Source organism: Cervus elaphus, chromosome 13 (assembly GCF_910594005.1).
Source record: "Cervus elaphus chromosome 13, mCerEla1.1, whole genome shotgun sequence".
Classification (NCBI taxonomy): domain Eukaryota; kingdom Metazoa; phylum Chordata; class Mammalia; order Artiodactyla; family Cervidae; genus Cervus; species Cervus elaphus.
The window spans coordinates 23,786,606-23,813,414 of record NC_057827.1 but is presented as its reverse complement, the minus strand read 5'-3'; the positions used below and the strand labels follow the sequence as shown (position 1 = coordinate 23,813,414).

The following is a 26,809-nucleotide window of genomic DNA, read 5'->3' as shown; positions in this document are numbered from 1 at the left end:
GTCTCCTAGCACGAGACGTTTACCCAGGGCGGGCCCCGGTGAGTCAGGGGGCCATTCGTCCCCAGAGAGAGTCACGCCGGCGGGTTGCAGGCTTGAACAGTAGGGCATTCTGCTGCCGCCTGGCTCCTCACCCTTTTACTAGCACAGGGAAAGGGAAAGGCGAGCTGAACCAGCAGCAGACAACATGGGCCCGAGGGGGAGGACCACGCTGGCTGGAGCAAGTCCGAGGACCTGGCTGGGCAAATGGCCCTGGGGCTGGGCCACCAGGCAGAGGCGCTGGGATCTGCAGACGGTGCCCTGTCCTTGGAACCAGACACGTTCCAAGACACGTGTTGGCCTGATGTCAGACACACAGCTCAGAGTGGGCAGGGCAGTGGGACAGAGGCCTCTATGACCAGCCTCACCATATGTCTGAGGCCTCCTGGCTAAGACCCAAGGGTCTTTTCTGAAATTTTGAAGAGCTGGTCTCTAGAAGAGAGTGATGCTGCTCTCTAGGGTCCCCCAAGGGAATTGGAGGGATGGATCAAAGAACCTGGTTGCTGTTGTTGTTTGGTTGTTCAGTCCATAAGTCATGTCTCTTTGCTACTCCATGGACTGTAGCCTGCCAGGCTCCTCTGTCCATGGGATTCTCCAGACAGGAATACTGGAGTGGGTTGCCATTTCCTTCTCCAGTGGATCTTCCTCTGCGTCTCCTGCATTGGCAGGTGGGTTCTTTATTGCTGAACAACCAGAGAGGCCCCAAATCTGAAGATACCCTCAAAGTAAGGAAGAACTTGTCAGTAACTGTAAAATTTCTCTCAGGACAGATGAGGTTTGGGATTAGCAGATGAAAACTAGTATATATAGGATGGATAAACAACAAGGTCCTCTTGTATAGCACAAGGAACTACATTCAGTGTCCTGCGATAAACCATAATGGAAAAGAATATGAAAAGGCATGTTTATATATATGTATAACTGAATCACTTTGCTATAGAGCAGAAATTAACACAGTGTCAATCAACTATACTTCAGTAAAATAAATTAAGCGACAACAAAAAAGAAATAATGAATTATCTTTCATTAAATGTGTTCAGACAAAAGGTATGGCAACCACTTTGGCGGGATGTCTGGAGGGGAATCATGAACTAATGAGTGGTTGCAGGAGATTCTCTCAAGGACATGTCCTATCCCAAAAGTCTTTAGGTCCTAGGAATTGAGTCAGTGACATGCATGTTGGCAAGTGTTTTAATCTAACCAAACCTCAGTTTCCCCACCTGAAAAACAGTGTGTCTGGGTTGCATCATAATGAGGATCAAATGAGCTTTGACACTCCAAGGCTATAGTGACATGTAAGATGTCACTAACATAGGTTCTAAGTAAATATGGGTGGCTATTAAATGATCAAAGTCAGTAGCTGACACCAATGACATTACCCCTATATCTACTGAAGTCTCGAGTGCCCAGTCTTGCCTCACTGTTCCCTAAATCAACAGTCAGACTGGAACACACACACACACACACACACACGCACTCACCTCCTCCCATTCTGAAGAATCTTTCAGTTTAGACAGAGAGCAGACCTGCTTCCTCCATCCGGCTTTTACCTTTTTTAAGTGTGAACTCAAAGATCATCTCTTTTAAGTTCTTATGACCTACTTGCCCTGCTTGGACTAGACTTCGCCTGAGCTAGCATCCCTATAGTTCTTATCTAATGGTCTGTTTTTTTGCTTGTGTTTCCCATCAGGCTAGGCTCCTGGGGGGCAGGGATGGTGTTTAGTGCATCCTCAAGGTAGAAGTGTTTAATGGTAAAGACTGTGTGCTTTGGTATTGAACATATCTGGGTGAGAGTCCTGGTCTGGTCTTGACTAACGGCAGGACCTTGGTCTCCTTGCCAGTAATTTGAATCTCAGCTTTCTCATCTGTAAATGGGAATAAAGTGAGGGTAAAACACTCAGAGCTCTTGAGAGGATTAAAGAAAGAAGGGATGTGGGAGTTTGGAAGAGAACCAGGTACACAGGAGGGCTTCCCTGATGTCTCAGCAGTAAAGAATTCACCTGACAATGCAGGAGACTTGGGTTCGGTCTGTGAGTCGAACATCCCCTGGGGAAGGAAATGGCAACCCACTCCAGTATTCTTACCTGGGAAATCCCATGCGCAAAGGAGCCTGGCAGACTAGAGTTCATGGGGTTGCAAAAGAGTCAGACATGACTTAGCGACTGAGCACAGGTACGCGGTTAACATCCAATAGATTTAGCTATTGTGATTGTGATTATGGATCACGTGTGCCCAACACACAGCAATAGCTTAGTGTGGGTGACTGAATGGACGGAGAAGAGACTGAACAAATAGACATTCGCCTGTCCCCTGGCTGGCTGGGCTGAACTCATCATGACCTTCTGCAGTGGGCCCCAGGCACTCTGTCTCCCTGCAGTGGAAAGTGTACTGTGTTCGGGGTCAGGGAGCAAGGCGAGCCCCTTAAGGGCAGGGAACTGGGGTACCAAGGGGCCAAGACTTTATTGGGGTCCCACCAACGCTGTTCTGGAACACCGCACAGGAGGCCCAGGAGGGCGGTCCTTGTTGGGGAGCCCTGGCAGGTCTCAGGCACAGCCTGGGTCCCATCCGCTCTTGTGCAATCCTCACTCCCAGGGTGACTGTTGCTTCTGGAGTTTGTTTAAGGAAAGTGGCGGAGGGAGCATGAGCTTTGGAGCCACTCGGCGGCCGCTGTGGCTGCACAAGCAGACACACAACAAAGCAGCCCATTGAAGGCCAGAACCACCAAGTCCCATAAACAGCCTTCAGAAGGGACACCTTGTCCCACATTTACAGAAATGCACCCCGGGCTCTATTTAAAGACCTACACACTGGAATAAGCACGAGTCGGTTTATTTCTGATTGTCCACACGGCCCCCTGGGATTCTCTCTGAAGAATGACTGCACACCCCTATTGACCCTACCCATCCCCAGCCATTTCAGCCTCTCTGAGTCTTTTCACTAAAATGAACAAACAATCTAGCCTATTCATTTAAAAAAATTTTTTCTTTCTGAAACATAGTTTAGCCAGATCCCTCTTAGAGGGCTGAGCTTGGACCAAATATAGATGTTTAATAATTTAGTTATTTTGATGTTACTGAGTAGCAGAGACCAGGTGTTTATTTTGGGGGTGGGGGTGGGGTGGGGAGGGGCCTGGAGGAGGCACAGGGTGTAAAATATAGGTCAGCTGCAAACTCGGATCCCATGATGATTGTTCTCTGTGCAGAAAGAACTTTAAAAATGCAAACAAGAGACAAATGAGACCTGGGCCCAGACTATCCCCCTTCTATCCAGCCACTGACAGGGAAGGAGCCGAGGAGGGGAAGGGCACTGCTGGGTGTCAAGCTCTGAGCTTGGACTGTGTGTGTTTCACACTCACCCTAGGTGTTACTACAGCGAGGGACGGGGGAGCTCTTGGGGTCAGGCAGATGGCGGTTGAAATCCTGGCTCCACCAGGGAAGCTTCTTGCCTATCTGTGCCTCAGTTTCCTCAACTGTAAAAGAGAACCAACTCACAAGGTTGCGGCAAAGATGACATGAAGTGATATTTACAGAGCAGTTAGGATAACAGTGCCTGGGTCATGCTAAATACCATTGACTTAAAAAATCGTCACAACCTAAGAGTTGAGAGTTATGTTTTATTCAGTGGGAGACAGCATCTCAAGTGACCCTGCGAAAACTGCTCCAAGCAGGTGAGAGGAGGAGCCAGGTTGTATAAGAAGTCTTACAACAAAGGGCAGGTGGTCTGAACATCAAAAGATTATTGTTAATTAAACAAAAGCAGATATCCCAAGTTAAGGAATTCAGTGCCTTTTTTATGCATGGAGAGATATAAGAGTCTGGGCTCACTGAAATCATTAGTTTCATATGCATCTCAGCTATGGGGCCAGCTATCATATGCATCTCAGTTCCTCAGGGTTCACTGTAGGTAGTGGCTGCAGCCTGATGGCTGTCAGATCACAGGTATTCTCCTTCCTGAGTGCCCTTCAGTTCAGTTCAGTTCAGTCACTCAGTCGTGTCCGACTCCTTGCAATCCCATGAATCGCAGCACGCCAGGCTTCCCTGTCCATCACAAACTCCCAGAGTTTACTCAAACACATGTCCATCGAGTTGGTGATGCCATCCAGCCATCTCATCCTCTGTCATCCCCCTCTCCTCCTGCCCCCAATCCCTCCCAGCATCAGGATCTTTTCCAATGAGTCAACTCTTAGCATCAGGTGGCCAAAGTATTGGAGTTTCAGCTTCAGCATCAGTCCTTCTAATGAACACCCAGGACTGATCTCCTTTAGGATGGACTGGTTGGATCTCCTTGCAGTCCAAGGGACTCTCAAGAGTCTTCTCCAACACCACAGTTCAAAAGCATCAATTTTTCGGCGCTCAGCTTTCTTCACAGTCCAACTCTCACATCCATGAGTGCCCATAGGGCTCAGGAAATCACCTTTGGAGGGCTGGAGTTGCTGATGACTGTGACATCCTTGTTTACTGACATGGCAAGAAATACTCCGTTTCTCAATACTCAATCATTATTATTCTCACATTAGAGACGAGGAGGGCTTCCCAGGTGGCACTAGTAGTAAAGAATCCACCTGCCAATGCAGGAAACGCAAGAGATGCAGATTCAATTCCTGGGTTGGGAAGATCCCCTGGAGATCAGGGCAACCCGCTCCAGATTTCTTGCCTGGAGAATCCCATGGACAGAGGAGCTTGGTGGGCTACAGTCCATAGAGTCGCAAAGAGTCGGACATGACTGAAGTAACTCAGCATGCACAGAGACAAGGAATTAAGTCTTGCAGAGACCATATGAGTTGCTCAAGGTGGTAGAGCTAGCTGGTGGTGGAAACGGGTCTCAGGCCCTAATCAGCTTGATCCAGAGCTGGTGGACTTGCTCCCACCCTTCACTGCCAAGCAAAGGAAGGGGATTCCAGCTAAGTCTTGACTTGAAGAGGCGGAGGGACCCCTTGCCTATCCTTTCCCATGCCCACAACCTACGGGGACCCAAAGAAAGAAGGTTGAGTTCAGGATTCTAGGACATTTAAATACTGACATTTAGCCAGTGCTTCCTACTGCTTCTATTCAACACAAATACAGCTTTCACCACGTGCCAGTTCTGTTCCAAGCACTTTACAGGTATTTTACTCTTTTAGTTCTTATAATTCTCCCCTATGAGGTGGCTACTGTTAATAGCAGTAGTAGTATTTTTCAAAGAAAATCATTTATGATAAAACCATTGAAACTTTCCTTAAAAGGTCAAGCTTGTAATCACTTGAATGGGACAGTTAAGAACAGTTGCCCCCACCCCCATCTTCATCCACATATTTCATGGTACAAACAAAACTGGATGGAGCTTCAGTCTCCTGACCTCCAGGTCAGCACTCCTACAAGCAACACCATTCCAGTCCTGGGTCCACCACCAGCAGTAATCTGGATAAGGGATTCTGGACTGGTCCCAGCCTTAAATGAAGTACCTCTAGGCCCATGCAGAATATAGCAGCCATCTACTTCAGAGCTCTGGCTTCATTTCCAAGGATATGAAACTGGAAAGAATGAAGGGCATTGTAGCATACATGTAAAAGGACTGTTGAGGGCTGAAGATCAGGATTCCACATCCTAGGACCATGTTGATCACAAGTAAGATCCTGAACCTGGGCACTGAAGCACTGATGCTTTCGAATTGTGGTGCTGGAGAAGACTCTTGAGAGTCCTTTGAATAGCGAGGAGTTCAAACCTGTCAATCCTAAAGGAAATTAATCTTGAATATTCATTGGAAGGACTGTTGCTGAAGCTGAAGCTCCAATACTTAGGCCACCTGATTCAAAGAGCTGGCTCACTGGAAAAGACTCTGATGCTGGGAAAGATTGAGGGCAGGAGGAGAAGGAGGTGACAGAGGATGAGATGGTCAGATAGCATCACCAACTCAATGGACATGAATTTGAGAAAACTCCAGGAGATAGTGAAGGACAGAGGAGCCTAACACGCTGCAATCCATGGGGTTGCAAAGATTCACAGCCTGGGATTTAAACCCAGGCCTGGCTTCAGAATCCCTGCTCTCTCTTATCATCTCAAATGTTTTATATTCAAAAACATTTAATACTGCAGCTTGCCCCTCACTCTGACTCTCAGCACCCCATTGCTTAATCCTTTACCACTTTTTCTTTTCCCAATGGAACTTGTCACCCTCTAACTTAACATATACTTTACTTAATTGGTTATGGTTTATTAATGAATGAATGAGTGTAAGCACCACTAGGAATTTGTTTTGTGTGCTGACGTATGCCAGGCACTTAGAGCGGTGCTGACACACAGTAGGCACTCATTAAATGCCAAATAAATCACTAGATAAAGAAACAAGGGTTTCATGGGGATCATGTTGTATTAGGGACATTAAGTAATTTGTTCAAGTACTCATTTGGCTGAATGGTGAGACAGGATTCAAACCCAGATCTGACTTCATAATGTTCTTCTTTCTTTCTTTTTTAATAAACTCGTGAATCTGATACATGATCGTTGTTTAAAACGTTTTATGTCTTTATTTGGTCGCGTCAAGTCTCAGTTGCAGAACATAGGATCTTCATTGTATCATGGAGATCTTTCGTGGAGGGGGCACGGTCTCTCCAGTTGTGACTTGGAGGCTCCAGAGTGCTCAAGCTTCAGTAGCTGTGACATGTGGGCTTAGTTGCCCTGCAGCATGTGGAATCTTAGTTCCCTGACCAGGGACTGAACCTGTGTCCCCTTATTGCAAAGTGGATTCTTAACCACAGGACCACCAGGGAAGTCCTTATAATGTTCTTCTTAATTATGGGTTTTCTCTCAAGAAATGATATGTTTAGCCATTATATATATATATTATATATATTATATTTATATATATTATATATATATATAAACACTTTAAGTCAGCCAGTGCTGACTTAAATATATATATATATTTTAATATATATATTTATATATATATTCATACATTTTTTTAAACTAACAAAGCTCTGGGAGACTTTGAAAGTTTGCTATGGACCTAGAAGAATATGCCCCATATGAAAGCCACACTAAACCAATAGGAGTGTAAGGGAGACCAACAAAATTTTGTCTTTTCCTATAATAGGGACTCAACTGGAATTCCATCACCTCCACTAGCTTTGTTCGTAGTGATGCTTTCTAAGGCCCACTTGATGGAATTCCAGTTGAGCTATTTCAAATCCTAAAGGATGATGCTGTGAAAGTGCTGCATGCAATATGCCAGCAAATTTGGAAAACTCAGCAGTGGCCACAGGACTGGAAAAGGTCAGTTTTCATTCCAATCCCAAAGAAAGGCAATGCCAAAGAATGCTCAAGCTACCGCACAATTGCACTCATCTCACACGCTAATAAAGTAATGCTTAAAATTCTCCAAGCCAGGCTTCAGCAATATGTGAACCGTGAACTTCCAGATGTTCAAGCTGGTTTTAGAAAAGGCAGAGGAACCAGAGATCAAATTGCCAACATTCGCTGGATCATCGAAAAAGCAAGAGAGTTCCAGAAAAATATACATTTCTGCTTTATTGACTATGCCAAAGCCTTTGACTGTGTGGATCATAATAAACTGTGGAAAATTCTGAAAGAGATGGGCATACCAGATCATCTGACCTGCCTCTTGAGGAACCTATATGCAGGTCAGGAAGCAACAGTTAGAACTGGACATGGAAAAACCGACTAGTTCCAAATAGGAAAAGGAGTACGTCAAGGCTGTATATTGTCACCCTGCTTATTTAACTTATATGCAGAGTACATCATGAGAAACGCTGGGCTAGATAAAGCGCAAGCTGAAATCAAGATTGCCAGGAGAAATATCAATAATCTCAGATATGCAGATGACACCACCCTTACGACAGAAAGTGAAGAGGAACTAAAAAGCCTCTTGATGAAAGTGAAAGAGGAGAGTGAAAAAGTTGGCTTAAAGCTTAACATTCAGAAAACTAAGATCATGGCATCTGGTCCCATCACTTCATGGGAAATAGATGGAGAAACAGTGGAAACAGTGTCAGACTTTATTTTTTTGGGCCCCAAAATCACTGCAGATGGTGATTGCAGCCATGAAATTAAAAGATGCTTACTCCTTGGAAGGAAAGTTATGACCAACCCTGATAGCATATTAAAAAGCAGAGACATTACTTTGCCAACAAAAGTCTGTCTACTCAAGGCTATGGTTTTTCCAGTGGTCATGTATGGATGTGAGAGTTGGACTGTGAAGAAAGCTGAGCGCTGAAAAATTGATGCTTTTGAACTGTGGTGTTGGAGAAGACTCTTGAGAGTCCCTTGGACTGCAAGGAGATCCAACCAGTCCATCCTAAAGGAGATCAGTCCTGGGTGTTCATTGGAAGGGCTGATGCTGAAGCTGAAACTCCAATACTTTGGCCACCTGATGTGAAGAGTTGACTCATTGGAAAAGATCCTGATGCTGGGAGGGATTGGGGGCAGGAGGAGAAGGGCACGACAGAGGATGAGATGGCTGGATGGCATCACCGACTCGATGGACATGTGTTTGAGTAAACTCCAGGAGTTTGTGATGGACAGGGAGGCCTGGCGTGTTGTGATTCATGGAATCACAAAGAGTCGGACACGACTGAGTGACTGAACTGAACTGAACTGATAATAGGGACTAGGATGCTTTTTAAAGAAAAATCAAAATTCCTGCAATACAGGAGAATCTGCCTGCAATACAGGAAACCCGGGTTCGATTCCTGGGTTGGGAGGATCGCCTGGAGAAGGAAATGGCAACGCATTCTAGTATTCTTGCGTGGAGAATCCCACGGACAGAGGAGCCTGGCAGGGCTGAGCTGGGCAGTGGGACAGCACGGTTCCTGCCCTTGGGGAACGCAGTCTGGTGGAGGCCCTGAAAAGTAGTGCTGAGTGACTGTGGTGCGTGGTGGATAGAAGCTTAAGGATGAGATACTTGGGAACACAAAGGTTTGAGAGCTCATGGAAAGCTTCAGGGAAGTCACCCAGAAGAGGGTGGGGCCATTGGAACCAGTTTCTCTTGTGTCCAAAGTCCTTGTGTGTGTGTGTGTGTGTGTGTGTGTGTACATGCATGCATACTCAGTCATGTCTGACTCTTTGTGACCCCATGGACTGTAGCTCGCCAGGCTCCTCTGTCCATGGGATTTAACAGGCAAGAATACTGGAGTGGGTTGCCATTTCTTTCTCCAGGGGGTCTTTCCCGACCCAGGGATCGAACCCATGTCTCCTGTATTGACAGGCAGATTCTTTACCACTGAGCCACCTGCGAAGCCCACTCACCCCCCATAGGAAAGCGTTAAAGACAACTGTCTTTCCCTAAGTGGGGCTTTCTGGAGACATGATGCTCAGGCAAAGATGATCATTTCAGTGATGAAGTTAGCAGGGCCTGTTTCAACCTCTTCAAAGCTGACTTAAACCTTCGGACTAGAGCTCCTTCCTCAGGACCCCTAACCCTCCTGCGCTGGTCTCCCTGTCCTCTTGCTGTCTCTCCTCCTGGAGCCATGTAAGCTCAGGGGGCTGCCGCAACCGCAGCATCAGGGCTGAGCACCCTGCTCCCTGCCAGCTCTGAGGGGAGCCGCCTATTTGACCAGATTGCACCTTGGGATTAGCTCCTGCTGCTTCACATATCAGGCTTTCAGGCACCACGGCGCAGAGCTTAAGCTCTTCCTTTTTCAAAACTGGGAGATTTCTGGCAACCTTGGGGTAGGATTTTTCTATTTTGTCTCCTATTTTTCTTTAATAGCAAAGGGCTGGAAAATGCAGAAAACCCTGTGCTCAGCAAAAACCTCCCTCTATAAGGAAATAGCAGGAAACCGCGTTCCAGGATGAACACCAGTTTAGGTGTTTCTTGGAGGCTCTGGCTTGGTTACATAATGCCTGATGGCCCGGCCCAGGCGAGCTGGCACCCCTGAAGCTTGGCAAAGCCCACCTTTGCTTTGTGAGCCCCTTGCCCAGAGCTGCTCAGGTCCTTGGGAAAGCACACACTCTCTCTGTGATTAACAGTTTTCTGTTTAATGCTGACTCCTCCGGTGCCCCCTTCTCCTCTGCCCTCCTGGCTCATTTTTCATGGAAAAAACAACAGTTTCCATGATGAGCTCAGAGTACAGGCAGGAACTGAACCTGTCTGGGCTTTTTGCTTCCCCACTGGAGGGTTTGCGGATTAAGTGACCTGTGGTTTTTGCCTGGAGCCAACATTCCATGATTCTATGGTTTTTCTCGAAAAGAAAAGCTTCTCCCTATTCTTGAGTCTGCAGACCGTGACTGAGGAGGAAGGCTTCCAGGCAGAGCCATGGAGTCCCCTCCTCCTTGGCTGTGACTAATCCTGTCCTCTCCCCACCTAGCAACAACACACACATACACACAGGGTCTTAAGCAAGCGTGCATCTTGTGGACTGCCTTCTTTCTTTCATTCATCTGCCCATCCATCCATCCATCCATTTATTTGCTTATTCATTCATTTGTTCCACGACTGCTCATTAAGTGCCCACTGTGTCTGGCAGACACAGAGGTGATCAGATCCCTTCTTGCCTTTGAAGTCACGGACTGGTAGGGGAGGGGCGCATGTGGATCAGTCAGGTCACGCTGACTGAAAGGCTGAGTGTAGGGGTTGGATGAGGGGGCTGTGAGGAGAAGTGCCCACAAGCATCCTGGTCATATCACCTCCTCCTCAATTTATGCTTGCTCACACTGGACCCAGAGTGTATAATATGCCTGTGAAGTGCCCTAAACACTTTAGAGATGACATCTCCATCCTGTGCTTAGGAGAGCTGGCCAAGTTTCAGGACATGCATGCAAGTGGGGAAGTCAGAACCAAACCCAGGACCCCCTGAGTGTTGTTAAGTTGGTGATTCTTATCTTGATGACAGCTAGCAAGGTTCAGGACTCTGAAATAAGACAGGGTGGAAAAAAAGCATTCAGGCTTCATTGTAGAATTCCAGAGCCAAGAATTGTCACCTACTTCAGCCTCCTCTTGGCAGGCGAGGAAACTGAGGCATAGATTGGACAAATCATCCATCCATTGTCCGCGGCTTGGAAGAGGCTGAGCTGGGAGAATGCCCAGGTCTCCTGACTCCAAGCTATTCTCCAATAGGCCCTGGTTCAGCCCACTGCTGTAACTGCTTACACCCCCGTTTCCTAGAACTTTCCCTGGGAGGTCCTGCATCAGACTGGCTGGCCACAGCAAATGCTGCTGCGCTAGCAAACAGGGGTGAGCTCATCCCCTGGGGTGGTGTGGCAGGATGGTGGTGGTAGCCTGGGCCTTGGCTGCCATCTGAAATCATGGATGAAAATAGCTCGCCTGCGGTCTATTGATACCCAATACTCTATCATCAGATTGGGGAAGTCAATTAAAAGTGTCTGGTTTCCCTCCCCGAGGGCCTGGGAATTGCACAAAGGCCAGAGACTAGTGGCCAAGGGGAAGAGGGCTGTAACCCTTCTTATTCAACACCAGAGCCAGAGGCCACACCTAGATGGTCTGCAGGAAGCATCAGGCAGCTCCCAGGGACTGGCAAAGAGGGACCAGCTCTCCAGTCTGAAGAAAGGCTCAGACTCAGGTTGCATGAACATCTGGCCCTCCTGGAAGATGCACAGGAAACAGCTCCGGATGGGAGGGCCCTGGGACCGCCCTGGAACTTCCTCTGGCCAGTGGAGCCGAGGCCAGGAGACCAGGCTGGTATGAGAGGGGAGCCACTGTGGCTGATTCCAAATGGGACCTCAGGGATCCTGGTTAATGTTCAGACCAGGGCAGAGGTATGAGTGTCCAGGGGACTGCAATCTCCTCTCCTGTCACCCATGAAACACAGAAATGTGGCCCTCCTTTTCTCCAACTCGATGCTGACCTGGGCCAGCCAACATGAGACAGAAGTCAGGCTTGCCAAGCCCTACTCTGGCTGAAGTCAAGCCATGTGCCTTCCCCAAGACAGCTTGGCCTCTGTGGGTTATAGGTTGGTAGAGTTCTGTCTCATTACCCAGCCAACTCCTCTTCCACCTTTGCCCCCCATTCTGCTTCCTCTTTTCAAGCCCCCAGGTTCCAACTTTCCTTGGGTGGATGGTGAAAACTGTGATGCCATGCTGGACCAGCAGTAGTCCAAGTTGAAGATCCAACATCTGAATCACCTGTGAGGGCTTCTTAAAGATAGAGTGTTAGGTCCCTTCCCCAGAGTTTCTCACTCACTAGGTCTGAGACGGATCCGAAGAACATGCATTTTGAATGAATTCCTGAATGATGCTATTGGTCCAGGACCACACTTTGGGAAATACAGTACTAAGTAATGATCAGATGAGGAAGGGGGCAACCTTAGCTGACACAACCAGGGAAGACCTCCCTGAGGAGGTGACCTTGACCTGGAACTTGAAGGACAAGGAGGAGCCAGACATCCAAAGGTCTGTTGTTTAGTCACTCAGTTGTGTCCCACTTTTTGTGACCCCATGGACTGCAGCATGCCAGGCTTCCCTGTCCTTCACTATGTCCCGGAGTTTATTCAAATTCATGTCCATTGAGTCGGTGATGCCATCCAACCATCTCATCTTCTGCTGCCCTCTTCTCCTTTTGCCTTCAATCTTTCCTAGCATCAGGGTCTTTTCCAATGACTTGGCTCTTCGCATCAGGTGGCCAAAGTATTGGAGCTTCAGTTTCAGCATCAGTCCTTCCAGTGAATATTCAAGTTAATTTTCTTTAGGATTGAGTGGTTTGATCTCCTTGCAGTCCAAGGAACTCTCAAGAGTCTTCTTCAGCATCACAGTTCAAAAGCATCAATTCTTCATGTTCAGTCTTCTTTATGATTCAACTCTCACATCTGTACATGACTACTGGAAAAACCATAACTTTGACTATATGAACCTTTGTAGGCAAAGTACTGTCTTTGCTTTTTAATATACTGTCTAGGTTTGTCATAGCTTTTCTTCCAAGGAGCAAGTGTCTTTTAATTTCATAGCTGCAGTCACCATCCGCAGTGATTTTGGAGCCCAGGAATATAAAATCTGTCACTGCTTCCACTTTTCCCCCTTCTGTTTACCAAGAGGTGATGGGACCAGATGCCATGATCTTAGTTTTTTGAATGTTGAGTTTTAAGCCAGCTTTTTGACTCTCCTCTTTCATCCTCATCAAGAGGCTCTTTAGTTCCTCTTCACTTTCTGCCTTTCTGCAAAGGTCTAGGGGTTTCTAAACTCTTCTGTGCCACAGGTGCTGGGACAGTCTGGTGAAGCTGATGGACCCCTTCCCCAAACGATGTTTTTAAACATATAAAACAATATACACAGGGTTACACAGGAAAACAATTAAACTGAAATTGACCTTAATCCATAGACTCTCCTGGTTAAGAACCCCTAAGGAAGGAGTGTTTGGGGGAAGAGGGAACAGCAAGTTCAAAGACCCTGCGGTGTAAATGAACTTGGCAGGTTGAAGCCCAGGTTCAGTCTCTTGACTGAACATAGGGGTCCAGAGGAGTAAACCCAGGGGCCTGGAGTTGTGGGGGCGGGAGTGGAGGTGTGGGGATGTGGTAGGTTTTCATCTATATTCCCCCCTGTGCTGGAAGACCTCAGGGCTTAAAACAGGGTGGTGATCAGATTCATGTTCTTAAAGATCACTTTGGCTGCTGGATGGAGGATGGTATGTTAGGGGGACAAGAAGGAAGGCAGGAGACCCGTGAAGGCTGTTGCCAACCCCCAAGTAACACACAGAGAGGGGATTGGGTGGGTGGCGGGAGTGTGTGGGGGGACAGCTTGGCGAGTCAAGGAGGATTTGGGAGGCACACTTGAGTAAAATGCTTGTGTGTTGGCCACAGGGCAGAGGGAAGGCAGGACAGGGAGTTGGGGTTTGAGCCTAGTTCTGACTGTTCATAATTGACCATGCGATCTTAGACCAGTTGCTTCCCCTCCCCTTCCTCAGGCCCTAGCGGGGAAGGGGAAAGATGGACTAAACTCTAGTGCTAGCCTATAAGGGTTGAGCGCAGGATTGGCGGACCCTCCGGCTAAGAAGTGCTGTTTGCCGGGGAGGGTGAAGCCCGCGGTGGCGGCGCCCATGTGGCTGCCCCGCCTGGCCTGCGGGCTGCCCTACGGGCGGAGGGGGCGGCGCGGCGGCGGGGAAGGCGGCAGCCAGGTGGCGGAGCGACGGGGCGGCGAGGCGCCTCCGTCTGGCTGCCAGCGGCGGCTCGCGCGGTCCAGCAGCGCCCGCCCAGGGCAGCGAGGCCCCGAGGGAGGCTCCCGCGGCCGCGCGCGGGCGAGACTAGCGCCCTCCTCCTCGGTCTCTGCCGCCGCCGCCGCCTCCTTCTACTCCTCCTCCTGCTCCTCTGGGCAGAGCCTTTGGAAAAAAGGGACGGGCAGAGGGGCAGACGGCAGCTGGCCGGCTCCGCGCCGCCCACCCGGGCAGCGAGCACTAAAGAGGAAAAACTACCACTTCTCAGCCCTGGCTCCCACCCACCCCCATCCCTCCTAGCTAGGTCCCGGGCCCCATGCCTGGAGGAGGGGGCTCCCCCACTCGCTAGATGCCTGAAAGGGAAATGTTCCTCCAATTTCACTGCCACAGCCCATCATTTCCTCCCTTAGATCTTTGAATTGCAGTCTGGAGATTGCTTCTGGGAGGCTTGGTCATTTAGTCAATCAACAAACTTTTTGAAAAACCAATCCTTGCTGGCCCAGAGCTGGGCTCTGTTTGCTACACAAATTAAGATCCAGGCACTGCCCTGGAAGTGCACCAGTCTAAGGGTGAAGACAGAAATGCGTGCTAACATGAATTGAGCACCTATTTATTGTTTGCCAGGTTTTGAAGGTAGGTGGTATTATCCTCATTTATAGATAAGAAGACAGATACCAACTGTACAGGATAGACTAAGATAACAGATGGGTAAAATTACATCTATAACACAGTATATAACCCCAAAGAAGTGAATCTCTTAGGATATACAGACCTCACTTACAAAACCCACTGGAGTGGCTACAATTAAAAAGACTGAAAGTATCAAGCAATGTCAGGGGTGAGGAGCAACCCAATGTCAGGGGTGAGGAGGCATTTTCAAACGCCATTGACAGGCATGTCAGTTGGAACAAACATTTTAGAAAATGCTTGGCGGTGTCTGTTAAAGCTAAACCTGATGCAGCAATTCCACTCCCAGCTGCACTTGGTACTTATGTACACCCAAAAGCATGTTCAAGAATGTTTCTAGAAGTTTTATTCACAGGACTTCACTGGTGTTCCAGTGGTTGGGAATCCATCTTGCCGTGTAGGGGACTTGGGTTCTATCCAGGGAGCTGGGGTCCCACATGTCTCAGAGCACCTAGGCCCCTGAGTCACAACTAGAGAATCTGTGTACTGAAGTGAAGGATCCTGTGTGCCACAACTAAGACCTGGAACAGCCAAATAAATAAATAGAAGCTTTATTCATATACAATAGCTCCAAATTGGAAATAACCTAAATGTCCAGCAATAAGAAAAAGGGTGAATTCTGTATGGTTTAGGCACATGACGGAATATTATGCAGCAATTAAAAAGAATGACCTAATGCTGCAGACAGCAACACAGATGGATCTCACAGATAATAGTTGGTGAAAAAGTGCATGCTGTTTAATTCCATTTACATGAAGTTTCAGGGCTAATTTAAGGTGATAAAGGTCAGAATAGTGTCTACCTTAAGAGGTTACTGACTAGAGGGACACAAGGAACTTTGTGAGGGCTGGACATGCTCTAAATCTTGATCTGGGCAATGGTTACACCAGTGTAAACATGTGCAGAAACTAACCAAGTTCCACATTAAATATCTGTGCACTTTACTTTTTGGAAGTTATTGTTGTTCAGTCACTCAGTCATGTCTGAATCTGAAACCCCATGGACTGCAGCACGACAGACTTCCCTCTCCTTCACTATCTCCCAGAGCTTGCTCAAACTCATGTCCATTGGATCGGTGATGCCATCCAACCATCTTGTCCTCTGTCGTCCCCTTCTCCTCCTGCCCTCAATCTTTCCCAGCATCATGGTCTTTTCCAATGTGCTGGCTCTTCGCATCAGGTGGCCAAAGTATTGTAGCTTCAGCTTCAGTATCAGTCCTTCCAATGAATATTCAGGACTGATTTCCTTTAGGATTGACCAGTTGGATCTCCTTGCAGTCCAAGGGACTCTCAAGAGTCTTCTCCAACACCACAGTTCAAAAGCATCAATTCTTTGTCGCTCAGCCTTCTTTATGGTCCAACTCTTATACCCATACATGACTACTGAAAAAATCATAGCTTTGACTATATGGACCTTTGTTGGCAAAGTAATGTCTCTGCTTTTTAATATGCTGTCATATCTCAATACAAATAAAGCAAAACAAAGAACTCCTGCCTATCAGTAAGGAAAAGCTAGGAAGTACAAAGTTTGATAGGCAAAGAATGCAAACTGGTAATTCACAGAATAAGAAATCCTAAGAGCTAACAAGTAATTGAAAAGATGCTCTGGAATTCCCTGGCAGTCCATACCACAACTGAGAGCCCGAATGAAGCAATGAAGATTGGTGTGCTGCTTCTAAGACCCAGTGCAGCCAAATAAATATTTCTTTTAAAGGGAAGGATAAGTAAAGTGATGGGGACACACTATGAATGCTACACAGTGATTAGAAATAACAAACTTCTAATTGCAGAGTATACATAGTGGAGCTCCCAAAATAAGATCAAGTGAAAAGGTAAGAAACAACTAGATTTACAGCAAGGTATGTAAGCTAACCCCCCACTGCCCACCACATACACAACAGTTCTGCTCATTTCATGAGAATTTGTTCATAGTTCAGGGACTACGTTAAATATCAGAGTGGGTGCTTAAAGGAGAGGGAGAGTAAAGGTTGGGAATGAAGAAGAAAAATAAAATATGACCCAGTCATTATACTTTGAGAGAGAAATGAAAGTATATGTTTACACAAAGTTTTCTACATACATGTTCACGTTATTTGTAATAGCCCCAAATTGGGAACCACTCCAATGTCCATCCCATCAACAGATAAATGGTTATGCAAATTGTACTATAACTGTACAGTAGGCTGCTTCTCAGCAATTAAAGAGGAAAAACCATCATACACAAAACAGTATGGATGGCTTACAAAATAATTACACAGAATGAAAGAGTCCAGACAGTATGATTCCATTTATATACATTTCTAGGAAACACAAACTAATCTGTAGTGACAGAAAGCAGATGAGTGGTTGCCCCCAGAGTGGGGGATAGGAGGAGGGCGGTGGTGGGGTGAGGGATGACCAGAGGGCATGGGGGTGATGGATTTGTTCACTACCTGGGTTATGGTGATGGCTTCTTCAAGTGTATGAATATGCCAAAACTCATCAAATTGCACACTTTAAATATTCTATGTCAATTAAAGCTATAAAAAGAAATAAGAAAGGGCTTTGCACTTACTAATGGTGATCATATATTTTGAGCTAAAGGATATCATTAACCAACTTGCTGTGCTTGAAATGAAAAGCTAAAAACAACAACAAATGCAAATAAATAAAAAAGAAAAGAAAAGAAAAGCTTAGATGGTTGAATTGGCCCAGGCCTAACAGCTGGGATGCTGACTCCAAGACTGTAACCATTAGTCTTTGTGGCTCAGGGCTTACACTAGTTCAAGGTGCTCTATAAGCAACTGTATTGGTGGGGAAAGTAAAGGCAACCACATTCACCCAACCTTTAGGGGTCATCTCTGGGAAGGAACCCAGGTACTCAGAGATGGGGTGCAAGGCCATGACCTCTAGGCCCTCCTCATCTAGTCAGAGAGAGAATCTTAGACAGATGGTCTCAATGCTGAGTGAAGTCAGGGAAAGCTTCCTGTAAGAGGTGATGCTTGAGTTCCAATAAGTGCTTGGCCCGGAGTCAGCACTCACTGAATATTACCTATTTGTTTTTTACTATCCCCCATGATATTAGAGAGAGTAGAGTAGAGAGGAAGATGACATTCCAGACAGAGGGAAGTACACCATCCAGGGTAGGTAAGCATGTTGGGGATTCATAGATGATTTGGTTTGGCTGTGACTGGGCAGTGGGGCAAAGTACCAGAGAAGCCTTCTTGGGACTGGTTGACATCCCTCTGAAAGCAAGCCCCCACTTGGACATGGGGGCATGGGATAGTTCAGGGTGGGTGCGATGGAGGGATCAATGAGCATTTGGTTGTTCCTCCAGCTATGCAGTTTGGCCTGGAGCTTTGCATGACTGACCAGGAATCTCAAGGGTAATCTTGGCGGCTGCCCCGAGGCTTGCCCAGTGCCGTCTAATCTGCAGATGGCTTTAGTCCATCCAGAAGTGGTGTCTTCACTGAGTCCCTCACTTTCCTGACACTTAGTAGAAAATCAATAAGCCTTGGGTTCTATCTCCTTCCTTTCTCCAAATTCTTGCAGACTGTGCCCAATACCTACCCAGGAGGTCACTTGACCATACAAGGACTTGACCAGAAAGTAGGAAGACAGGCCGGGGCTGGGCCAGGTGGACCTGAGTCTAGAAAGTGTTAGTTGCTCAGAGGTGTCCAACTCTTTGTGACCCCATGGACTGTAGCCTGCCAGGCTCCTCTGTCCATGGGATTCTCCAGGCAAGAATACTGGAGTGGGTAACCATTCCCTTCTCCAGATCTTCCTTACCCAGGGTTTAAACCTGGATCTCCTGTATTGCAGGTAAATTCTTTACCATCTGAGCCACCAGGGAAGCCTGGCTAGTCTAGAAAGGGTCAGGCAAAGGCTATGGGGACCAGTAGCCTTTCAGCTGGGTGGAAAGAGGGAGGGCTGTTTCTGATTCTCTGCCGTGAAAAAGCCCCATTGTGGGGTCTTCAGGGGAGAATATATTTATTTTGTTTCCTGAGCTGTGTGAACAGGGCACTGTACTGCCTGGGTTGAGAGGCTTCTGTGTGGCTGGGGAGGGATCACACCCCCCTCCTGGGTGGTGTGCTATGAAAAGGCTTCATTCAGCCGGGCCTGGCGGCCCACCGGCAGCCCAGGCTCCTGTGCTGTCCCTGGGGGCGGCCTGGCTTCCCTCCCTTTCTCCCTGAGGTACGGGCTTGGGGCTGGGTGTGGGTGTGGAGGCCGCCAGGTCAGGCCCAGTCCCCGCGGGGCCCTGTCACCCTCAGGTTCGGTCCCTCAACTGCACACCGAGGTGTGGAGCTGACCGAAGGAGAGGGCCTGGGACACAAGAGCCATTTGGTCCCTGTCTCGACTTGAGATGTAACTCACGTTGAGAGAAGTTTCACACATGCAGTCATAGAGAGCTGCTGAGGCCGACCTTCACCAAACAACTTTAAATCCGTGTTCACTGCTAGGCCATGTTGCCAAGTTGGGGGTTGGGGTGGGCTCTGAATGTTTGTATAAAATTTCTATGATTATTTTGTGAATAGCACAATTATGTTGCATTATTTTGGGGTGTGTGTGTGTGTGTGTGTGAAGAGTGTTAATTTGTTCACAGGAAATGCTTTAAACACACCTCAATTTTTGGAGCCCTGTTTGGCATCTTTCTATTTTTCGGTACACTGGGAGACTCAGTCCCTGGAAGTGGATCAAGATCGTCTGGACCTCTGAGGGCCCTTGGCAGAGACAGCCTGCCTCCTGAGCACGTCTGGATGTGAGGGTTGAGGTGAGCGGGCAGGAGGCCCAAGTCCCAGGCAGCCATGGGAGCCGTGGGTGGAAGGACTGCCTCCTGGCCAGCCGTCCCTGTGAGCGGGCAGAGAGGCCAGGGAGGGGTCCTTCTGTAAAACTGACTGGCTTCCCAGGTGATCAGGCTCCTGGCGGGGAAGATGAAGTTCAAATCCTTGTGGGGCCATTCTCCATCTGCCTCTCTTACTATGCTAGGCTCCCAGGCCAAGCATGGGCTCTCTCTCACTGGACGTGCTCCCCACCCCGCTCAGACCCCCACCCCAGTTCTCTACTGCCATTCTGGGCTCACACCACCCACCTGGCTCCACCAGCAGAAGCTATCTTACTCAAAGTTTAAGGAGGAGAGCCCAGAACCCCCAGCTGCCGTGGGGTCTATCTCAGTGAGTGGGTGGCTCGCTGTCACTATCCTGTCACACTGGCCCTCTGTCTTCTAGTTCCAGCTCTGTCTCTGCCTCACTGAATGACCATGGGAGGTCACTGAGCCTTGGTCTTCTCACCTGCACAGGGGAAGGATTGCATTGATTGGTCACTGAAGCCCCTCAGACCTCCAATTTTCTGTCAGTCTGGAAATCTGGATGCAGGTATACTGCAATCAGACTGGAAATATCTTTACACGAATACATGGGAGGTCATGCCTGGATGCTAGCCATTCTGTGTGCTGCAACACTCCCCAAAGGGGGTTTCTCCTGGACATTTGCCTCCACATTAAAGATGTTTGACTGGGGCTTCCCCGGTGGCTCAGTGGATAAGAATCCAGCTGCCACTGCAGGAGACATGGGTTCAATTCCTGGTCCAGGAAGATCCCACATGCTGCAGAGCAGGTAAGCGCATGCACCACAACTATTGAGCCTGTATTTTAGAGCCCAAGAACCGCAACTGGTGAGCCCCAGTGCTGCAGCCACTGAAGCCCGCGTGCCTAAAGCCTATTCTCCACAAGAGAAGCCATCGCAATGGGAAGCCTGTGCACCACAACTAGAGAGTAGCCCGTGCTTGCTGCAAGTAGAGAAAAATCCTTGCAGCAACGAAGAGCCAGCACAGCCAAAAATAAATAAATAAAATGAAATTATAAACAAAGATGTTTAACTAGTATACAGCCCCCCTCATCCCTCCCTCTCTCTGCAGACAGTCGTAGAGCAGGGCTGGATGCTGGTGTCAGGAGCGGAAGTTGGGGAGTGAGGCAGCGAGGCTAAGGAGGGAGGGAGTTGGGAGTGGGCTGCGCTGGAGGGGTGACAGCTCAGCCCTGGGGAGCCCTGAACTCTCAGATGCCAATCTAAAACAGGGTCTGATTTCAGGTTCTGGCCCATTGAGCCCCTGGAGAGCTTCCCTTCCCAGAGGAGCAAGAGGTCCATTTGCTCTCCAGCAAGACCTCCTGATGGGGAGGCATCTCGGTGGGCCTGCACATGCTCTCAGTCTTGGACTTGTACTCAAGGGTGAAAAGAAGGTGAGGGAAGCATCTGGCTGGGCATGGCTCAAATGCCTGAGAGATGCATATACCCCCAACTCTAGCTGAGAAGTGACATCCCCCTGAACTTGCAGGAGAGGGATCTGGCTTATCTGACACACAACGTAGTCATCCCAGAGAAAGCTGGGATGTTCTCAAAGGATGAAGGGTGGATTCACAGATAGATGGATGGATAAAATTAAGCTTATCTGAGAGAGAAATCTCTAATGACTTTATGTAGATGACTCATTTATTTAAGAGAGAAAAACTGAATTTCATCTCAATGTTTTGAGCCTGATGGACTAAGAGAATGAGTCTGAAAGGGAGGGCTGCTGGTCAGGGTTGTGGAAAAGAGATGCATGTTCAGCTTGCAGAGTGGGGATCAGGCAAGGATGGCTTGATCAGAGATCTGTTGGGTTTGAAGCAGCAGAACAGAAGCCAAGTGGAACAAGGGGTTTTTGTCAAGGTGGGGATGTAGATTTGGAAACTTCATACATAGAGATGATAGCTGATAGTCTGTGAATGAGTTAGTCCTCAAAAGAGAGACATTATGGCAAAATATGAAGAATAGGGACCTCGGAAGCTTGACTTAATATCCTTTGGTTTATAAATGGGCAAACTGGGCTCCAGAATTTGCCATTCATTCACCAAGCAATCCATCCATCCATCCATCCAACCATCCATCCACTCAACAAATATATTTATCCAGAAGCTATAATGTACAAGGTAATATTCCTGATAATGTTCATGGTTAAGGGCCTGACAAGGGATAGTGTCACCAAGTGGGCAGTGGAGAGGGAGGATATGGGAACCAAGGAAGGAGGATGTTCAGGAAAGCCAATAGCATCCTATCTCACGGATCTCAAAGAGCAGGAAAGTTAAAGAAAACAAGTTGGATTTGCTCTCTGGTGGATCCTGGGAGAGAGTTTTGGTAAACTGTTGGCAAGGAGGAGTCATGAATGAAGGAGTTAAGGAGAGACTGTCTATACTTCTGGAAGATGGACAGAAATGATGTTTATCTTCTGCATCATGCTTTTCAGTGGTGAAGCACTATATCTGTGCAACCAGCACATTTACCAATTACAGATGTATTGTCTGTAATGTCTAAATAGTGTTCCATCAGGACAAGGTTCCCTGATATAGAGCAGATGCTCTATTGCCTACCATCAGTCATTTACTAGCGAAAGCACGTGCTTTGGGAAAAGCCCTGTGCCAGACAGCAGAAGACCTGGTTTCGAGTCCTGGCTTTGATGTCTGTCAACCAACCAGATTATGTTGGCCAGATCATTCAATGAGAGCTTTTTATCCATACACCAACGAAGTTACTTCCTACCCCTTATCTGGTATTGCTGTTCACTTTGGACTCTCCGCAAATATATTACTTGCAATTTGTGGCTGCTAAATAAATACATTTGTTGTGTCGATGGATGAAAGGATGGATGGCTAGGTGGATGAGTTAAAAATTCTGGAGCTCAGTTTGCACTTCTATAAACCAAGGGACATCAATTCAAGCTTTCTGAGAGTGCTTCCATCTCCAATCATCTATGATTTTCTATGACTAAGCTTTTTATTAAAATCACAAGCAGAATTCTTCCAAAGTTGTTTAGAGCTAGCACACCTGGACCAATTAAGCTTCTATAGATTATCCCAGTGAATCTCCTTGAGGTTAGAGACTGGACCATCTATTATCATGGCTCCAAAACCTTTCTTCTATGATCAGAGATAGAATCTTAAAAGGTTGATACTAAGCATTCACTGAAGGAAAAAGGAATCACTTCCAACTATACTCTGATTCTCTAGAGACACTTAAGGATGCGTAGCATGTGGTTGGGGCTTCCCTGGTGGCTCAGACGGTAAAGAATCTGTCTGCAATGTGGGAGACCTGGGTTCAATCCATGGGTTGGGAAGATTCCCTTGTAGGAGGGCATAGCAACTCACTCCAGTATTCTTGCCTGGAGAATCTACATGGATTCTTGGGTAGGCCACAGTCCGTGAGGTTGCAAAGAATTGGACACAACTGAGTGACTAACACTTTCACTTAGCATGTGGTTCTCATGGTAGACAACATGCCACAGTGTTTGCCAGCAACTCAAAGATGTCTTTGATGACAGGACATGTCCCTGTAGCCCGTTTCTGGTGAGCCACCCCTATGTGGCTTCGCAGTTTCAGGTTTGAGCTTGTTTCTTCCCTGATAGCTCAGTTGGTAAAGAATCTACCAGCAATGCAGGAGACCTTGGTTTGATTCCTGGGTCAGGAAGATCCACTGGAGAAGGGATAGGCTATCCATGTCAGTATTCTTGGGCTTCCCTTGTGGCTCAGCTGGTAAAGAATCCGCCCGCAATGTGGGAGACCTTGGTTTGATCCCTGTGTTGGAAAGATCCCTGGAGAGGGGATAGGGCACCCACTCCAGTATCCTGGCCTGCAAAATTCCATGAGCTGTATAGTCTGTGGGATCACAAAGAGCCGGACACAACTGAGCGACTTTCACTTTCTACATCCATCAGTCCATCAACTCAGAATCCGGATCATCAGCACAGAATCCCAGTTACAGTGTGAAAGGAAAGCTGACAGTTTGAAAAGCATCCAGAGGCAGGTGGCCAGGAGGGTGAAGGGTCTGGAAATGCCTGAAAATGAGGAGCGATGAAAAGAACAAAGGGTATTCATCCAGGAGAGAAGATGATATGGCACCTGCTGCCAACAGTGCTGTCCAAGCTCACTGGGACTAGAGTTTGTACTTTTTTCTCTGCATGGTCCTCCTGAGAACAAACCTGTGACTGGTGAATGGGAGGAACAGGGAGGCTGATTTCAGCTCATTCTAAGAACCTCAAGAGGTTTGTTTTTTTTTCAGCCAAGTTATAAGAATATAGAATTGACTGCCCAGGGAAGCAAAGAGTAGGCTGACAATTGCCAAGGATGGAGGAACACAGATTGCCGTAAGCTGGGTAGTTACACCAGGTGACTTCTCAGACTTTTTTCAGTGTGGAGGTTCTAGGATCCCAAAGAATTTTGAAGTGGAGTAAAGAGAAAGCTCTTTGCTTTGTCGATTTAGAAATTGTCTGCTGGTCTTAGCTGTGGTTCATCTCATACCTACTGATCTTCTCTAAACACATTTCTCTACTCAGTGGTTTGGGTCTCCCAGCTGAAATGATTATAAACCTCTTTTCTCTCTCTCTTTCCTTATTAAAGGATTTTTTTTTGGGGGGGGGATCTTTTTTCTTTTCCAAATAAAGAACTTAGGAAGTCTCAGGAAGACTGGACCTATGTGGAGAAATTCCATAAGAAATAATTAACCAAACAAACAATAAACCTCCAAGACAAAATTATATGGCAGTGAAGTGCACACCTCCCAAATTCAGGTTGTCCGACTGTCCAGAGCACAGAACTTTTGTCTGTCTTCAATATCTGATGGATTTGCCTACCCAAGATTGGACTTCTTAAGTTCGATTCTGAGCATGGGTAGGTGGGAAACCCTCTGAAGCTCACATCTCCTGAAGATGGATAGAGAGGGAGAAACTTGGTTTCCATGGCAACGAGGGGTCCCAATCATAAGCAACCATTTTTTCTACCTGGAGCCAAGTCTTCGAAAAGTGACTCAGCCTGAGGTTTGCACATTGGAGACCTCTTATCTGGTGGTTGGTGATGTCAGTGGAGAGATTTTCATGGAATTATTCAGAGTATGGCCCACAAAACAGAAATTAACTTATCAGCTGCAGGGCCTAAAATAAAAACTGATTCGCAACCACTTTGTGACAACACCATTGCCAACCAGAAGTAGCCCTTGGCTCCCCGACCCAGGGCTCAGTTGGAATTTTTTTCACAGTAGCATAAACTCTCAGAGCCAGCATGGCTCTTCGGGATTGTCCAACCCCTTCATTTTACAGATGAGGTTTCTTTTGAAGCTAAGTTCCAAGCAGGATTTGCATCCAACAGGAAAGCATTAACATTTTCCAGAAGCCGCCCTTGCCTCTCTGGTGAAGGCTGCTTTAGCACAAAAGTCCGTGTCTTGTTTCAATTAGCTTGCATGCTCTGGGCAAAATTACTGGAAAATGGGGAGCGGGGCAGAGGAAGTGACGTCACTGGAGACCCCGGTAAGAGCCTGGTGATGTTTTGACAGTCACTGAGGCCCTCACTAATGTGATTGGTGATGGAGACAGGAGGGAGGCTGCTGTTCCTGGAGAAGCTGGTTCTAGGTGGCAGCTACTGGTCCTCAGGGGCCCTTATGGGAGAGGCACCTGAGTGTCAGGCCTCAGGTAGGGGTGGGAGTGTGTCCACGTGCTGAGTACCAGATACAAGAGCGCCACCTACTGTCTGAGGAGATCAAGTGGATCTCTGCTTCCACTGTGGGCAAAGAAGCTGTAGTTAAATATGCTGGGCGGCTTCTCCAGGGCTCTGAACTGTTTGAGGAGGACCCTTTTCTCCAGCTGTTGTCCCCAACACCCTCCACCTCCGCCAACCTCGGTTCCTCCACCTGCTGCATCTCGCAGGGGAGCTAGGTTCCACCACACTGACCAGGGGTCACAGAGGATGGGCTCCAGTTCCCTGGGTCATGGGCTTTCTATGAACTCACAGAAGCCTCTGCCTCATGGGTTTCTCTTCTGAGCGTGTGTGTGTGTGTGTCTGTGTGTGTCTGTGTGTGTGTGTGTGTGTCTGTGGTGTGTCTTGGGGAAGGGAGGGTGGAATGAGGGAGTTGGTGCTGTTGTGCTGACAATGCAAGTCTTGTTCTGCAGCCCAGAGGAAAAAATTAGTACAAACTAGAAGAAAGAAAATTTTGGCGTTTCCAAGAATACTTAAATAATTGCTGCTATTCTGCCCCCGAGATTGTTGGTTTGTTTGAGTAATATCTCTGGCCTGAGTCCTTAACACCGCTCTGGCTCCCAGAGGCCAGGCTGGCTCTGTCACATCTGTAAGGATTTCCCCAGAATGTGCGATGCTCAGAGGGACTCCGTGGCGACACAAAGGAGCCAAACACTGGGCTGTAAGGAGAGATGGTGAAGATGGCATGTCACTGTCCAGGGACACTTCTCGGGGCTCACAATTCATAGCATTTCAGAGGTGTTGAGGCTTTCATGGGGCTTCTTCAGTTCCACTCCAGGCCTCTCCTCCATGGGGAAGGTTGGCTCCATGCCTTCATCCCTTCTGGGTCAGAAGACACCTACTGGGCTGCCTCAGGGCCACTGGGACCCTAGAATTCCCCCCCAGTCATCTCCACTCTTCCCCCCTCCCAGCCCCGCCACAATCCCAGGTGCATCCTCAGGGCTGTCTCCTCCCAGAAGTCCAGCAGGTGCCTCCTCTTTCAGCTTTTGCCTTTAAAAGGGGGCTCATCATCCACCCATCCCCACCCACTCCCTGGGATGCCCTGAAAGGCTCTATTCAGCATCAGACACAGCATCCTTGTTCATTTCCAATCCCTTGGTTCCCAGCTTGGAAGCTGCTAACCAGTCTCCCAGGCCAGGAAAATCCTGCTCAGGTAGGACTGCTTCCTAGATCTTTCCAGAATTCCACCTGGATGGCAGCTTTGGAGCTGAAGAGCCAAACATGTTAATTTATTCTATGGTTCCTCCATGATCCTTTGCCTTGGAGTCATGCTGAATTGGGGTCTCCCTTCCCCAATGTGCAAGAGTCACATATTAAGGTAAAACTTGGGGGAGGGGATTCAGAACAGTCCTTACTTCCCATGTCATCCTGTCCCCACAGCCTTGCTCTCACCCCATGGCTCCTCCCTGTTCACCCCTGAAGCTGCCCTTCTCCGGGTGGGGCTGTGTCCCCTCAGATGGCAGCTCCT

At 47.8% G+C, this 26,809-nt stretch overlaps 1 protein-coding gene across 27 annotated transcripts in view; it reads left to right on the top strand.

Moving 5' to 3' along the window:
• The window catches only part of LOC122706220 (myeloid-associated differentiation marker-like), a 114,492-nt gene that overhangs the window by 85,137 nt on the left and 2,546 nt on the right, over positions 1-26,809 (top strand). For 13 of the 27 annotated variants that reach the window (XR_006344341.1, XM_043921280.1, XM_043921287.1 and 10 more), the window contains 3 exons: positions 19,399-19,566; positions 20,021-20,407; positions 20,879-21,027. The exons of 6 other annotated variants lie outside the window; for them this stretch is intronic. The gene's annotated coding sequence lies outside the window, so the exon portion shown is untranslated. Of the gene's footprint in view, positions 1-16,631; positions 16,649-18,717; positions 18,990-19,398; positions 19,567-20,020; positions 20,408-20,446; positions 21,028-26,809 lie in introns of those variants that run through there. 8 more of the 27 variants (XR_006344342.1, XM_043921281.1, XR_006344343.1 and 5 more) reach the window with 6 other exon arrangements.